Below are 17,833 nucleotides of genomic sequence, written 5' to 3'. Positions count from 1 at the left end.
CATTATGTCACTGTCTGACATCATTAAATATGGTTCAAATCATCAAACCAATGAGTCGTGGTGAGAAAACTTTTCTTATGTCTGATGGTTACCTCAGAAGAAAGTCTTTCCAGAATCTATATCTGACATCAGTAGAAGGAGAGTTTCTAAAGGAAAACAAAAACAAGTGAAAGCAGCTATAATGTTCATCTATACATATAAAAAAAGGGAAGGGGGCAAATGTTGTGCAGGGCAGATTGTGCCTTTATGATGATTTGTTGTAGGTGCAGCGTCAAACATTTTCTGTTTCCTCCAATCATTGTTATTGGGTATTCAGATTTTATAATGTCACACTTTGTTGATAAAGCTGCAATCAATGAAAACATCAGTCAAAAAAGCCAATGATCAAAAAAAAATACAAAAAAATACTAAACTACTAAATTCTATATTGTTATACAGTATTGTTAAAAACTCACAACTATATAGTAATATTACCAGTTCTTAATAGTAAAGTTTTCTCTGGCTTATCTATTTCTATCTATCTATATATCTATCCATCTATCTATATCTACATCATTTGTATATACATGATATTTTTTCTATACTATATTATATATACATACCCACAAGCACACTCTAATCTGCTGTGTGGGTATGTATATATAATATAGTATTTTAGGATTGTTATTTTTCATTAAGGGTGTGTTCCCACCTGGCGTATAAGCAGCGTATTTCATTCAATTTGCGGCAGCAGTGGGAAATACTATGCATATTCCTTGCTCACTATACACACAGGGCTTTCCGGCGGCAGTCCTATGTGTGCAGTGAGTTTTGGAGGCGGAGCCGCATGTCACAATCACACTGGCACACGGCCCCGCCTCCAAAACTCACTACACACATAGGGCTGCCGCCGGAAAGCCCTGTGTGTATAGTGAGCAAGGAATACGCAGCGTATTTCACGCTGCTGCCGCAAATTTTGCACATCGTGGAATACGCTGTGTATACGCCAGGTGGGAACGCACCCTAATACAGTACTTCTCCTATAGTATACGGAAGTTTCTCTATGCTGAGTAGCAAACTAGTATTTCTCTACTTTCAATGGAAATAAATGAAGAATTTTATGATTAAACATTTTGTCTAGTAAAGGGTTAAATTAATATACCATATACTTCAAATCTACTAACTTAAAGTTGACCTGTCATAAGGAAAACAGGGGTGTAAACAAACCCATGGCTGGATCAGGCTAGACATCATGATTTTGAAAATACCTTTTTTGTCTCCAGAGTACTCTCCATTGGTGAGAAATTAAGCCTTTTTGTTAACATGCAAATGAGGCTCAAGGGTCCAGGGGGTGTTCCCCAGCACAGCAAGAGCCCAAGCAAGTCCAGCTCATGTCCTCTTTATCAACTTCCTTCAGCCAACTTACATTTGCCTACCCTGTTTGACTGACAGCCACTAGATAAAGATGAGATGGGGTGGAAATACCTGGGCTCTTGCTGTGCTCGGAAATGCCCCCAGGGCACTTGAGCCTCATTTGAATATTAAGAAAAAGTTTAAAAGTTATAAAAGTTATAAAAGTTTCATCGTTCGTCAATGGAGAGGTCTTTTGAAATACAAACGGTATGCCTGCGATCATGATGTCAAGCCCTATCTGCTTATTACACTCTGGTTCTCCTGACAGGTCCCCTTTTATTTCACTTAATTAGGATGGTCAATTTTTGCAAAGGTGTTGTGGCTAAGAAAAAGAAAATCAGCTTTGTAAAAAAAAGTTTGCTTCTGTATGCCCTAGAGCAGTGCCCCTAACCTGCATTTTAATAGCTGATCAACTGGTCAGCCTGGCCGCTGGGGCCTCTCTCTGAGAAAGTTTTAATGGGATTCCCTCAGAACAGTACTGTTTACCTTTAGAACCTGTAAATCAGGTAGGTCATTAATTTGACTCAAGATTCCAGTTTTCATCCAAGAATGAACAAAGATTAATGGGACCATTAGAACTAGACATATGCAATCACTACAATTAATTTCCTAAAAGTCAGGGCTAACACATAACATTGTTGCTGCTTTTGGGGGTATTAAACCCAATTAACACAACTGGTTACAATAAATTGAGAAATGCGAATATGGTGTCATACATCTGTAAATACTTTTTAATTCCTCAAAATTTGCTAGACACTAGTAATATTGGTTCATCAGAACTGGTTCTCTGTATTAGATCACTGCTTCATATGTAAAAACATTGGCATTCATTTTATTAAAATGCAACCTCTCTAACCATTTACAGAATTGCTTGTACTGAATAGGTGAGCCGTAACAAAGGTGCAGACAAATCAGCACAAAAACAAGACAAGAAAGACAATGGACAACTGGCCCGAGCTGTCAGAGAAATACTATTTCATTTTTCACACAGGAAGCTGCTTCTTTTAGTCTCTAACCTCCCATCCACAGAGGGCAAATGGGTAATGTCATTCTGATGTGTTTCCTGCTTTATCTGAGTAAATAATCCCACCGGTCCACTAGAACAATTCAATTGCAGTTAATGTTTTTTAACAGTAGAGAGCTCTCTACCATAGAAAAGACACAATCATATAGATATACGTTCAGTAATTCATATCTTGGCTTCCTGATGGAGTGTTTCAGTAAAGGATCCAATATTTTAATATTTCCTCTGGCATCTTACTTTTTGATTTTCTTGAGATTTGGTTGTAAAAAGAGAATTGTTATCATATAAAACAAAGATTTATAACAGTGTTAGCCATGCAATGATTTTAAGGTAACATGGCACAAATCATTGAAGGGGTAATGTGTATATATATATATATATATATATATATATATATATATATATAACATTGACTGTACCTGAACAACAAAGCAGAGTTTGGGCCATACATTACAAAGGAGGATCACTGAGAATTGAACACTTGTTTCACACCTAGTTTCAGCTCATAAATGGGATGTGTTACAGAATATGTGGCTTACATGTCAAAGGAACAGTGGTCTCTTCATTCTGGTCATCACTGGGCTACCGAAGCTCAGACCCTCACCAGTTAGAACACTTTAGCATAGTCTAGTGATATGCCATATTATAAAATCAGAATACTCATTTAAATACACGTCTCACCAAGCAGGTTGGAGGACGACCATTCTTCAGGGGTGGGGTTTGCATCCATCAGCAAGTCCCACTATGTTGGGAGTAGCCCATTAAAGGAAACCTGACACATTAATAATACAGCCCACTCTGCATGCATCATGTTGTAGAGCTGGAAGAGCTCAGCAGACTAATATATAGTTTTGTAGTAAAAGCTCCAGGATAACTTGCCATTTATTAATGTAAACCGCTTCTCATTCTGAGTAAAGTAGTCAAGTGGGCGGTCCTTGATTGAAAGCTATCTGTATATAAGTGTGTGAATAGAGAACTGTCAATCACTGAGTAGGACCAGCTGGACTACTTAGCCCAGAATGAGCAGATATTTACATGAATTAATGACAAGCTATCCTGTTCAGCCTCTCCTGCTCTATGGCATGATTCCTGTCCATCACACAGCATTTTCAATGTGACAGATTCCCTTTAAAGATAATCTGTATTTGCTGCTAAAAGCTGCAGACACTGTTGGATAGCTGTTGGGCTATAAAAGCAAACAGTACCTTTTACTGTGGTTCTAAGTTGCCAAAATTATAAAATTGCCTTTTTATTTCTCTGCCAAGTTTCAAGGAGGTGGAGCTGAGTTGCTCAAGGGCCAGGGCATGCCACACCTCTTCACTTGTCTTTACCTCCCAGCCCCTCCTTGGCTGATATACAGAGCCTTGTACATCAGTCAAGAAGGGGCTGGAATGTAAAGGTGAAGGTGGAAGCATACAATGTCATTTAAGCAAGTCGGTATAGCTTCCATGACACTTGACTAAGAAATAAGTTGGTGATTTTAGGTTTGGGAAGCACCATCAGCTCCACTAAAGGTGTCTGCAGCTCGTATCAGAGTTGAAATATTTCCTTCAAATATAACTTTAACAAACTTTATTGAAGCAAGAATGTAAACTCACATCCTTTGAAATGTTCCAAATTTTCCTCATTAAAGCTCAGATTACATCTGCAGTATAAGCCTCCGTCAGGGAGTCCCATCAAGTTTTCCATTTGATGGCAAGAATAGCACAGTATGCTGTCAAAAGCATGGAAACCATCCAATGGACTCTATAGACTCATAATTATGTCTGTCGGGAAATATTCAAACCTATCATAGAAAGATTCTGGTACAGCGTTATGGCATCAATAAGTGGAAGCCATAAACAGATGAAAGGGCCTAATAGTCAATCAATGGACTTAAGAGTCCAGTAATACCTAGAATATTCGGCTGGTCTGTTAATACCAGAATGCTCCTTCAATCAAAGAGTGAATTTCTACAAATAAAAATATTTTAAAGAATTCCTTTTCCACTATTCCCTAATTTACATCCCTTTATTATGTATGTACTGACAAGGTGAAAGAAGTGTAACCACAGTAGTGTTGAGCAACCACTAGTGTTCTTGTCACACATTGACCATGACTGCAACATCAACCAACTATGGTGCGTTGACTGCAGATGATCTTTTGCCATGGACACAGCACTGAAAGAGCGCCTGTCACAGTAATCTCTATGAAAGCTGAATATTTCATTCAGCTCAGAAGCAATTTACCTGTGGCGCTTGCACTAAAGTCTCTGTTATTATATAGGCCATATAAGTGTAGGATCATGCAAGCAGCTTTCTGAGCATATTTCCCTGCAGATTATCATATACACCACACAGCAACTATACATTTTTTTTTAAATAAAGCCATGTTAAAAGTTCAACATGCCCTATCAGCACTGTTTCTAAAAAGCAGAATAAATTACAACAGGGCTTGACAAATTTGTGAATCGAGGAGCCAGCCAAAAGTTAGGAATTGGGAGGCCACGCATAACGCAACGTTACGTCATTTGATGAGTTTTTAGTGTCCCCTCATCTCCCCATGTCAAAGTCTTTTGTGTCCCTTCATCTCCCCCTTGTTTCCCCTCATCTCCCCGGTGTCACAGTCATTAGTGTCCTCCTCATCTCTCTTGTGTCACAGTCATTAGTGTCTCCCATCTCCCTGTGTCACAGACATTAGTGTTCCTTCATCGCTCTCATGTGTCACAGTCATTAGGTTACCCTCAGGGTTCAGCAGTAGATGTCCTCGGTTGGCGCTCCAGTATTCAGCAGTGGAAGTCTTCGGTTGGTGCTCTGGTGTTCAGCAGCAGATGTCATGTGACAGCTGCAGCCAATCAGCAGCCTGGGTGAATAGATGGTGCAGTTCAGATCCACATAAAGGTATAGTCTCATTGTGTTGAGGTACAGCACTGGTACACCCAATTTTGTGAACATTTCCACAAAGAGGCAACATGACCATGCAAAATGTACACATGACCAAATACCATGTGTGGACCGGGCATAAAAACAGTGCTTGGAAAGCATTGAAATAGGCTCATTCACTTTTGTCATGTTATAGAGACATGCCAAACATTTTGATAGGTTGTTGGCACAGAGAGCAGGGAGAGAAGAAGTCAGCTTTGTGCTTCTCTCCCTGCTCGTCCTAGTGACCATTCAGGGCCTGGACACTAAAACCTAAAACCCTGACCAATTAAAACTTTCATGTCCAAGAGACATGTGAAAAGTTATTTTTTATAGTGACAGGCACACTTCAAGGGTCTTAAACTTTCAGCAAATGATTCACCAGCTGAGGGCAGATCTTAATTCTATTATGACCTAGTGATGTCACGGATGGCATATAATTACTAAAGAGTGGTGCAGGGGTCAAAACCATACCAATGGTAGTCAATTCTATGGTAACCACCATGCGACTTGGTTAAACCTAATCCCCTGTCACACCCCTACCCTTCAATTCGCTGGTTGAACTTGATGGACGTATGTCTTTTTTCAACCGTACTAACTATGTAACTTGGTGTTGCCCATCACCTGGGCCTGTCCTATCTGAAGGCAGCCCACAAGCCAGAAAAAGGTTGGAGATCGCTATCTTATCTGAATGCGACCTGTGACTGTAACCAACGAGAAACAGACTATTCATCTCAGGAGATCACATATCCCCATCACAACACCAAAAACTTTTCAAAGTTCTGTAAGAAATTATGTTTTTCTAAGTGCCATACACGGGCTTTATAAAGTTGGACAGGGTGACCGTGCTGATCCTTAAGATTTTGCTCCTGTGAAGTTTAATTGGAAACATATGTAACATGCGTAAGTGTCACACACAAATTACACAAATCTGGAAGAGGTTTTCTAAATGTTTTTCCATCAATAATATTGATTGAAGGTTTTGCCTTCAGGCTGGATTTTCATATTGGGGCAGATGTATTAAGAGAAGCTTTTCACACGTCAGCCTTATACTAAAGTTTGCCAGAAGACGATGCACCAAATTTATTGAAGAAGGTATCCCAAGAGCAGAACTTCATCTATGAGACTTTGTACAAATTTAGTTTGATGCTACATGAGCACTCTGCTTTTTGAGAAATATTTTAGAGCTCACAAAAAGTCTATAATTTTCACATATTTTCAAAAAAGGTCCAGTTTTTTACACATTGAAAGTATGGTTATTTGTTGGGCACAGAGGGCGAACAGGTATGCCCTCGTGTCCTGGTATTTAAGGACGGAGGGCGTACCTTTATGCCCGTGGGAATTTCGGTCCCCGCCACGCGCGACTCCCGTGGCAATGCCTAGGGGGGTCCTGAGACCCCCCCCCATGTCGGCGATTGCCGCAAATCGCTGCAAGTCAATTCAGACCGGCGATTTGCGGTGATTCCGGGCCAATCGGGTCATCAGAGATGTTCGATGTAGTTTTAACTTCATATACCCTCTACCTTTTTATATCAATTATTAAATGTTATGTTTTATCAGTGAAGGATCTAAGAGGGATTAATGTGCCTTATGGGCACAATTGTTGATTGTTCTTATTTACCCTCCCTTCCCCGTGAGGCATTCTCTATTTTTTGTTGACTGGTGACCCGATCGCCCGGAAAATAAGAATGATTGGAGCTGTCAGAGATAGCTTTGACCATCCTAAAGAATAGGAGCGAGGTGGCAGTGGTGCCACCTCCTCCTATCCCCTGCCATTGGTCGGTCAGTACGAACGACCAATTGCAGTTGGGGGTGGGAGGGGTTAAAGTTAATTTCCCCATGCGGCGAGGGGGGGACCATGGCGGCGAGGGGGGACCATGGGCGGCTTACTGGACCAGTGGCAGTGGAGACATGGAGCAGCGGCGTCAATGGAGAAGCGGCGGCGGCAGGAGGAGTGCGGCCGGAAAGTGCAACGGTGGAGTAGGCTGCAGTGAAGATCACCAGTAGGTGATCTTCACTGTGGCCTTCTAAAAGTTGCAAAATTACAACTCCCAGTATGCCCAGACAGCCCTGTCGTATTTCAAGGCAACAGTTTAGGGCCAAATATTTCCGTACTCAGGAGAAATTGTGTTACAAATTTTGGGGGATTTTTCTCCTTTTATTCCTTATGAAAAGGAAAAGTTTGGTGCTACACCCGCATGTTAGTGTAAAAAAATAAAAAATGTTACACTAACATGCTGGTGTTGTCCCATACTTTTCATTTTGACAAGAGGTATAAGGAGAAAAAGACCCCCAAAATTTCTAACGCAATTTCTTCCGAGTATGGAAATATCCCATATGTCAACGGAAAATGCAGATGAACTACATTGCTCAGGAGTGAGAAAGCGCCATATACATTTCTGGCCAAAATTGGTGATTTTCACAGGGGTTGCTGATCGTTACAGTGGTTCTGACATAAATGCAAATAAAAAAAAACATTTTGGAAACTACACCCCTCATGGAACGTAACAAGGAGTACATTTTTGTTAAAGTTGGACATGAAAATAAAAAAATGTGTTGTTTTTTTTCCATGAGATGCTGGTGTTACCACAAATTTTTCATTTTCACAAGGGGTAATAGGAAAAAGGCCTCCCAAAATTTGTAACACCATTTTTTTTGAGTATGGAAATACCCCATATGTGGATGTAAAAGGCTCTGCGGGCGAACTACAATGCTCAGAAGAGAATGAGTGCCAATGGGCTTTTGGAGAGAGAATTAGGCTGGAATTGAAAGCGTTTACAAAGCCCCCATGGTGCCAGAACAGTGGACCCTCCCCCACATGTGACCCCATTTTGGAAACAACACCCCTCAAGGAATGTAATAAGGGGTACAGTGAGCATTTACCCCAAGGTGTCTGACAGATTTTTTGAACAGTTGTTATTTTTCATTTGCACAGCCTACTGTTCCAAAGATCTGTCAAAGGCCAGTGCACCCCTTATTAAATTCTGTGAGGGGTGTAGTTCCTAAAATGGGGTCACATGTGGGGGGGGGGGTGAACTGTTCTGGCACCATGGGGGCTTTGTAAACACACATGGTCCCCGATTTCCATTCAAACCAAATTTTTTCTCTAAAAGCTCAATGGGGCTCCTTCTCTTCTGAGCATTGTAGTTCACCCGCAGAGCACTTTACATCCACATATGGGGTATTTCCATACTCAGAAGAAATGGGGTTACAAATTTTGGGGGGCTTTTTCACCTATTACCCCTTGTCAAAATGAAAAATTTGGGGTAACACCAGCATTTTATTGAAAAAAATATTTATTTTTTATTTTTACGTCCCAATTTAACAAAAGTTCTTTAATCACCTGTGGGGTGTTAAGGCTCACTGCTCCTTGTTACGTTCCTTGAGGGGTGTAGTTTCCAAAATAGTATGCCATGTGTTTTTTTTTACTGTTCTGGCATCATGGGGGCTTCCTAAATGAGACATGCCCCCCAAAACCTTTGTAAAAAATTCACTCTCCAAAAGCCCAATGTTGCTCCTTCCCTTCTGAGCCCTCTAGTGCACCCACAGAGCCCTTTACATCCACATATGAGGTATTTCCTTACTCGAGACAAAATGAATTATACGTTTTGGGGAGCCTTTTTACCTTTTACCTCTTGTAAAAATGAAAAAAATGCGGCTACAATAACATTTTAGTGTAAAAAAATGGAGATTTTGATTTTTCTCCTCCATTTTGCTGCTATTCCTGTGAAACACCTAAATGGTTAACAAACTTTTTGAATGTCATTTTTAATACTTTGAGGGGTGCAGGTTTCATAATGGGGTCCATTGGAGATTTCCAACATAAAGACCCTCAAATTCACTTCATAACTTAGCTGGTCCCTGAAAAATTCAGATTTTGAAATTTTCGGGGACAATAGGAATTGCTGATATACTTTGAAGCCCTTTGATGTCTTCAACAAGTAAAAACATGTCAACTTTATGATGCAAAAATAAAGTAGACATATTGTATATGTGAATAAATATGTAATTTATTTGACATGCCCCTTTTCCTTACAAGCAGAAAGCTTCAAAGTTAGAAAAATGCTAAATTTTAAAAATTTTCCTAAAATTTTGGAATTTTTCACCGAGAAATTATGCAAGTATCGACTAACATAAAGTAGAATATGCCACGAAAAAAATATCTCAGAATCAAATTTATCAGTAAAAGCATCCCAGAGTTATTAACCCCTTAAGGACCAGGGGTTTTCCCGTTTTGGCACTTTCATTTTTTCCTTACCTTTAACAAATCATAACTCTTTCAATTTGGCACCTAAAAATCCATATGATGTCTTATTTTTTGCAACACCAATTCTACTTTGTAATGACATCAGTCATTTTACCCAAAAATCTACGGCGAAACAGAAAAAAAAATGATTGTGAGACAAAATTGCAAAAAAAAAAAAACACCATTTTTGGGGGCTTATGTTTCTAAGCAGTACATTTTTCGGTAAAAATGACACATTCCCTTTATTCTGTAGGTCCATAAGATTAAAATGATACCCTCCTTATATAGGTTTGATTTTGTCATACTTCTGAAAAAAATCATAACTACATGCAGGAAAATTTATACGTTTAAAATTGTCATCTTCTGACCCCTAAAACCTTTTTATTTTTCCGCATATGGGGCAGTATGAGGGCTCATTTTTTGCGCCGTGATCTGACATTTTTAGCAGTACCATTTTTGTATTGATCGGACTTGTTGATTGCTTTTTATTCATTTTTTCATGATATAAAAAGTGACCAAAAATACACAATTTTGGACTTTGGAATTTTTTTGCGCGTACGCCATTGACTGTGCGGTTTAATTAATTATAAATTTTTATAATTCGGACATTTCCGCACGGGGCGATACCACATGTTTATTCTTATTTATACCGGTTTTTTTTTGTTTTTTTATGGGAAAAGGGGGGTGATTCAAACTTTTATTAGGGGAGGGGTTAAATGATCTTTATTCACTTTTTTTTTTTTTTTGCAATGTAATAGCTCCCATAGGGGGCTATAACACTGCACACACTGATCTTTTACATTGATCAGTGGTTTCTCATAGGAAACCAGTGATCAATGATTCTGCTGCTTGACTGCTCATGCCTGGATCTCAGGCACTGAGCAGTCATTCGGCGATCGGACACCAGCAGGCAAGGTAGGAGACCTTCTCGCGTCCTACAGCTATTCGGGATGCCGCGATTTCGCCAAGGCAATCCCGAACAGCCCCCTGAGCTAACCGGCAGTGATTTACTTTCACTTTAGACGTGGCGTTCAACTTTGAACGCCGGATCCAAAGGGTTAATAGCGCGCGGCACCGCGATCATTGCCACGGGTCCCGGACGTTGTTAGAGGCCGGGCCCGACCCACGTTGTGGCCCCGCGTTATAGAAAGGGAAAGGACTCAGGACGTATCGGTACGTCCTTGGTCCTTAAGAGGTTAATGCATAAAGTGATAGAGGTCAGATTTGCCAAAAAATGCTCCCGTCCTTAGGGTTATAATGGGCTCCGTCCCCAAGGGGTTAAGCCATGTAGCAAACACTATAGCCTAAAACAAGTCTATTTTCAGTTGGGGTACATTGTGGGCTGCTTACAGTTCAAAATATGTCCCAAATCTCATGGTGCCTCCAGCTGTTGCAAAACTACAACTCCCAGCATGCTGGGGGTTGTAGTTTTTTTGCAACAGCAGGATGCACCCTGGTTGGGAAACATTGCCTTAAGGGCTTGTTCACACTATGGATTTTCAAGGCTGAATCACTAGCGAATATCTGTGAGGAAGTCTGTGCAGATTCCGTGTTACAATACATTTTTATTCACAAAGATTGGTTTTTCGCAAGAGAATTTCTGCTGAGTATTTGAATTCCGGCAGAAGGTGGAACATGTGAAATCTAGGGTAGGATCACACGGAGTGCATCCGCAGCTTATTTCACCACAGCAGTCACATCAGCAGTCACAAGAGATAGCTCCCTGCTGCGGCCAGTAGCTCTGTGTGTCCGCTCGTAGCACTGGATTAGCCGCTGCTACAAGCAGTCTCTGCATCTACAGTGGGAAATCAGCTGTTACGAGTGGACACACAGAGCTACCCAGCCGCAGCAGGGTGCTTGCTCTTGAGAATGCCACAGCGTGAAATATGCTGATGATGCGTTCTGGGTGACCCTACCCTTAGGGTATATCTACACATGCCTTATTTTGGGAAGCCATTTAACCCCTTCCCACAAATGGACATGTATTTATTTCCACTGCGGGGTCCTGCTGTATGATGCGTACTTAGCAGCTGAGTGTGCATCATATCCGGTGGGTCCCGGTTGCAACCAGGACCAACGGCTAATGCCGGAATTCGCCAATCGGGCTGATGTCCAGCATTAACCCTTTAGACACTGCAATGAAAGTTGATTGCGGCATCTAAAAGTGGTAAATCTCGTTCCCGGCTAGCTCAGAGGGCTGATCAGGACTGCCGCGGCAAAACTGCAGCATCCCGATCAGCTGAGAGGACAGTGGGAGGTCTCTTACCTTCCTCCCCACTGTCCAATCAGTGCTCCAAGCTTTCAGTCAGCTCTGCCAGGCTGAAGCAATGGAGATCCGATACCACTAATCAATGCTCTCCTATGGAGAAGCATTGATCAGTGTGTGCAATCCCTATGAGGACAAGAAAAATTTTTCAGGGACAAGTTCAGTTTGAAGTGTATTTGAGGGGCTTTCATGTTAGAAATACCCCATACATTACCCCATTATAAAAACTAAACCCCTCAAAGTATTCAAAATGACATTCAGAAAGTTTGTTAACCCTTTAGGTTTTTCACAGGAATAGCAGCAAAGTGAAGGAGAAAATTCAAAATCTTCATTTTTTACACTCGCATGTTCTTGTACAACCATTTTTATTTTTTTATTTTTACAAGGGGTAAAAGGAGAGAAATCCCCCCAAAATTTGTAACTCCATTTCTCTCGAGCAAGGAAATACCTCATGTGGATTTAAAGTGCTCTGTGGGTGCACTAGAGGGCTCAGAAGGGAAGGAGCAACATTGGGCTTTTAGAGAGCGAATTTTGTACAATGGTTTTTGGGGGGCATGTCTCATTTAGGAAGCCCCCATGATGCCAGAACAGTAAAAAAAAAAACACATGGCATACTATTTTGGAAACTGTACCTCTCAAGGAATGTAAAAAGGGGTACAGTGAGCCTTAACACCCCACAGGTGTTTGACTACTTTTCATTAAAGTCGGATGTGTAAATGAAAAAAAAAATTTCACTAAAATGCATTTTTTCCCCCAAATTTCACATTTTTACAAGGGGTAATAGGATAACATGCCCCACAAAATTTGTAACCCCATTTCTTCTGAGAATGGAAATATCCCATGTGTGGATGTCAAGTGCTCTGCTGCCGTGCTTCAATGCTCAGAAGAAAAGGAGCGCCATGGGCCCAGATTTATATAAGAATGTCTATGGTAGAGCTATTTTCCCATGTTTATTTGGGTGGTGGGTTTGACTCTTATTTATCAAGGAGGTGCAGCAGGATGATGAATTTTGCGCAGCTCTGCTGTGGTGGGAAAAGCTCTACCACATACACTTTTTCTAGACACTTGTGAGGGAGGGAAGTAGACACTTTCTAGGGTCCTGAATTTGGCAGGTTAGGTGTTTTTACTTACTTTAACAGAGCTGCCTGGAAATTTTTACTTGCATTTTAGACGGCACAATCAAATTTGATTGCGGTGTCTAAGGGGTTAAAGCCGGGCATCACCATGATCGGTGATGTTTGGCATTAGAGATGAGTCCTGGTGGCAGATAGCTGCAAGGACCACCCAGCTATGACCTGCGCTCAGCTCCTGAGCGTGTGTCACAGAAGGGGAGAGGGACGCTATTGTCCACAAGAGGTTAAAGGTTGAACTGTGGAAGGTAGAAGTGATTCTCACGCCTACTGGTAGGTGGTGTAGCTTTGTGCCTAAAAAGGTACCTTTGCGCACAAAATAGCGACTTTTGACAAAAGACGCAAATGATAAATACATGACCACTGCGTGGTCAAAAAGAAAAAGTTCTACGGGTAGGCAAAAAGAGTAAAACTGTCTATATCAAATGTGCATAAAAGTCACTAAAGATGCTGCTTGCGCCTGAACTGCGCCAATACATAGACAAAAAAAATGCTGTAAAAGCAATGATAAATCTCCCCCATTGGGCTTTTGAGAGAGAATTTGTTTGGAATGGAAGTCGGGGGCTATGAGCATTTACAAAGCCCCCATGGTACCAGAACAGTGGACGGCCCACTGATGTGACCCCATTTTGGAAACTACACCCCTCACAGAATTTAATAAGGGGTGCAGTGAGCATTTAACCAACCAATACTCCTAAGTGTCTCAGGGCAAAATAATATTTAAATACAATTTTAGGGACTAGTCCCTAAGGACTGCCCTAAACTAGAGACAACTAAAATCTAATCTATAAAACTTAACTTTTATTGCTACTATTAAATTAACTAGTGCTTATTAGGTACCATAGTGAAAACATTTTTAAAAAATCCGGTCATCCACTCAGTGGCCACAGTATAAAACACATCTAACGTATGTTGTGACAAGTGTCACTGCGATTGTTTAGGGTACCCCCAGACAGTGCTTCCACCACTGACTTGAGAGAACCCCCACTGTAATATAGACTTGCTATTCTGCCACTGGGATGCCGTTTTATAAAAACATTACAGCCTTTCTATCTGACGTTTCGCCAGTGTATCCTGGCTTTTTCAAAGAGGTGAGGCCCTGTGTAAACTCAGCCACCCCTGTGTAAATCACCAATTTAGGCCTCAAATGTACATAGTGCGCTCTAAATCCATAGCCTTGTTGTGCGCCTGCAGAGCATTTTACACCCACATATGGGGTATTTCCGTACTCAGGAGAAATTGCTTTCTGGGTGATCGTGGGTGTCTTGAACAGCCCGATCTCCCTTATTTTCCGGGTCACCGGAGTCCCATATGACCCGGAATCACCACAGATTTGTGCCGATCGCCGACATGGGGGTCTCAGGACCCCCTCGGCCATGTGCTGGGATGCCAGCTGAATGATTTCAGCATGCATCCCGGGCCGGTCCCCGACCGGCTACCAGCGGGGATCGGAATTCCCACGGTACGCCCTCACTCCTTATGGGGTTAAGGACTCAGCGCATTTTGGCCTTAAGGACTGAGACAATTTAATTTTTACGTTTTTGTTTTTTCCTCCTCGCCTTCAAAAAATCATAACTCTTTTATATTTTCATCCACAGACTAGAATGAGGGCTTGTTTTTTGCTCAACCAGTTGTCTGTTGTAATGCCATCACTTATTTTACCATAAAATGTATGGCACAACCAAAAAAAATACTATTTGTGTGGGGAAATGAAAATCGCAATTTAGCAAATTTTAGAAGCTTTTTTGTTTTTACGGCATATAATTTATGGTAAAAATGACATGTTCCTTATTCTTTGGGTGAATACGATTAAAATGATACCCATGATTACAAGCTTTTCTATTACTGTTGCGCAAACTTTTTAACCAAATTAGTACGTTTAAAATCCCTCTATTTTGAAGACCTATAACTTCTTCATTTTTCCATATAAGCAGTGGTATGTGGGCTAATTTTTTGCACCATGATCTGTACTTTTTATTGATACCATATTTGCATATATAAAACTTTTTATTCATTTTTTATACATTTATTTTGGAATAAAATGTTATAAAAATGCAGCAACTTTGGTCTTTTTTTTTTTTACGATCACGACGTTCACCGTACAGTATCATTAACATTATATTTTAATTGTTTGGATATTTACACACGCGTCGATACCAAATATGTTTGTAAAAAAATTTTTTTTACCCTTTTTGGGGGTGAAGTGGGGAAAATGGGACAATTTAAATTTTTATTGGGGGAGGGGATTTTTCCAATTTTTTTTGTACTTTTTTAAAAACTTTTTTTTACCTTAAATTTTACACCATCTAAGGCAGGGGTCTCAAATTATCTGGGGGCCACTGGAGGTAGCAGCTGGGTGAGGCTGGGCCGCATGCGTCCCTTACATATAATGCCTCCATCATGCGCCCCTTACATATAATGCCCCCATCATGCGCCCCTCATCATCCACCAGCAACCCCCCCATTCCCCCTACCCCCATGTGGTAATAGCATGAGCTAAAGGATGATGGGGGTGCTACTTCTTGGGGTTCCCCACATTAGGTAGGCAGCAGGTTCCCCACATTAGGTAGGCAGCAGGTTCCCCACATTAGATAGGCAGCAGGTTCCCCACATTAGACAAGCAGCAGGTTCCCCACATTAGGTAGGTAGTAGCAGGTTCCCCACATTAGGTAGTAGCAGGTTTTTACATTAGGTAGTAGTAGGTTCCCCACATTAGGTAGAAGCAGGTTCCCCACATTAGGTAGAAGCAGGTTCCCCACATTAGGTAGAAGCAGGTTTCCCCACATTAGGTAGAAGCAGGTTCCCCACATTAGGTAGAAGAAGGTTCCCCACATTAGGTGGAAGCAGGTTCCCCACATTAGGTAGAAGCAGGTTTCCCACATTAGGTAGAAGCAGGTTTCCCACATTATGTAGAAGCAGCTTACCCACATTAGGTAGTAGCAGGTTCCCCACATTAGTTAGAAGCGGGTTTCCCACATTAGGTAGTAGCAGGTTCCCCACATCAGGTAATAGCAGGTTTCCCACATTAGGTAGAAGCAGGTTCCCAACATTAGCTAGGTTGTAGCAGGTTCCCCAAATAAGGTAGAAGCGGGTTCCCCATATTAGGTATTAGCAGGTTCCTCACATTAGGTAGAAGCAGGTTTCCCACATTAGGTAGAAGAAGGTTCCCCACATTAGGTAGAAGCAGGTTCCCCACATTAGGTAGTAGCAGGTTCCCCACATTAGGTAGAAGCAGGTTTCCCACATTAGGTAGTAGCAGGTTCCCCACATTAGGTAGAAGCAGGTTCCCCACATTAGGTAGAAGCAGGTTCCCCACATTAGGTAGAAGCAGGTTCCCCACATTAGGTAGAAGCAGGTTCCCCACATTAGGTAGTAGCAGGTTCCCCACATTAGGTAGTAGCAGGTTCCCCACATTAGGTAGAAGCAGGTTTCCCACATTCCCCACATTAGGTAGGTAGTAGCAGGTTCCCCACAATAGGTAATAGCAAGTTCCCCACATTAGGTAGGTAGAAGCAGGTTCCCTACATTAGGTAGTAGCAGGTTCCCCACATTAGGTAGGTAGTAGCAGGTTCCCCATATTAGGTAGTAGCAGGTTCCCCACATTAGGTAGAAGCAGGTTCCTCACATTAGGTAGAAGCAGGTTTTTCACATTAGGTAGTAGCAGGTTACCCACATTAGGTAGGTAGTAGCAGGTTCCAACTTTAAATAGTAGCAGGTTTCCCACATTAGGTAGAAGCTGGTTCCCCACATTAGGTAGAAGCAGGTTCCTCACATTAGGTAGAAGCAGGTTTTCCACATTAGGTAGTAGCAGGTTACCCACATTAGGTAGGTAGTAGCAGGTTCCCCACATTAGGTAGTAGCAGGTTACCCACATTAGGTAGGTAGTAGCAGGTTCCCCACATTAGGTAGTAGCAGGTTCCCCACATTAGGTAGAAGCATGTTCCCCACATTAGGTAGAAGCAGGTTTCCCACATTAGGTAGTAGCAGGTTCCCCATATTAGGTAGGTAGTAGCAGGTTCCCCACATTAGGTAGTAGCAGGTTCCCCACATTAGGTAGGTAGTAGCGGGTTCCCCACATTAGGTAGTAGCAGGTTCCCCACATTAGGTAGAAGCATGTTCCCCACATTAGGTAGAAGCAGGTTCCCCACATTAGGTAGAAGCAGGTTCCAACTTTAGATAGTAGTAGGTTTCCCACATTAGGTAGAAGCAGGTTCCACACATTAGGTAGAAGCAGGTTTTCCACATTATGTAGTAGCAGTTTCCCCACATTAGGTAGAAGCAGGTTCCCCACATTAGGTAGAAGCAGGTTCCCCGCATTAGGTAGAAGCAGGTTCCCCACATTAGGTAGAAGCAGGTTTTCCACATTAGGTAGAAACAGGTTCCCCACATTAGGTAGAAGCAAGTTCCCCACATTAGGTAGTAGCAGGTTCCCCACATTAGGTAGAAGCAGGTTTCCCACATTAGGTAGTAGCAGGTTCCCAACATTAGGTAGAAGCAGGTTCTCCACATTAGGTAGAAGCAGGTTCCCCACATTAGGTAGAAGCATGTTCCCCTCATTAGGTAGTAGCAGGTTCCTCACATTAGGTAGAAGCAGGTTTCCCACATTAGGTAGTAGCAGGTTCTCCACATTAGGTAGAAGCAGGTTCCCCACATTAGGTAGTAGCAGGTTCCCCACAATAGGTAGAAGCAGGTTTCCCACATTAGGTAGTAGAAGGTTCCCTACATTAGATAGAAGCAGGTTCCCCACATTAGGTAGAAGCAGGTTCCCCACATTAGGTAGAAGCAGGTTCCCCACATTAGGTAGTAGCAGGTTCCCCACATTAGGTAGAAGCAGGTTTCCCACATTAGGTAGTAGCAGGTTCCCCACATTAGGTAG

At 41.8% G+C, this 17,833-nt stretch overlaps 1 protein-coding gene across 6 annotated transcripts in view; it reads right to left on the bottom strand.

The window, feature by feature from the left end:
• The window catches only part of PROX1 (prospero homeobox 1), a 118,677-nt gene that overhangs the window by 95,105 nt on the left and 5,739 nt on the right, over positions 1–17,833 (bottom strand). For 2 of the 6 annotated variants that reach the window (XM_056568300.1, XM_056568301.1), the window contains exon 2: positions 93–346. The gene's annotated coding sequence lies outside the window, so the exon portion shown is untranslated. Of the gene's footprint in view, positions 1–92; positions 347–4,014; positions 5,048–5,136; positions 5,523–17,833 lie in introns of those variants that run through there. The other 4 variants (XM_056568302.1, XM_056568304.1, XM_056568303.1 and 1 more) reach the window with 4 other exon arrangements.

This window comes from Hyla sarda, chromosome 3 (genome assembly GCF_029499605.1).
Source record: "Hyla sarda isolate aHylSar1 chromosome 3, aHylSar1.hap1, whole genome shotgun sequence".
Taxonomy (NCBI): Eukaryota; Metazoa; Chordata; class Amphibia; order Anura; family Hylidae; genus Hyla; species Hyla sarda.
This window is presented reverse-complemented; position numbering and strand designations above follow the sequence as displayed.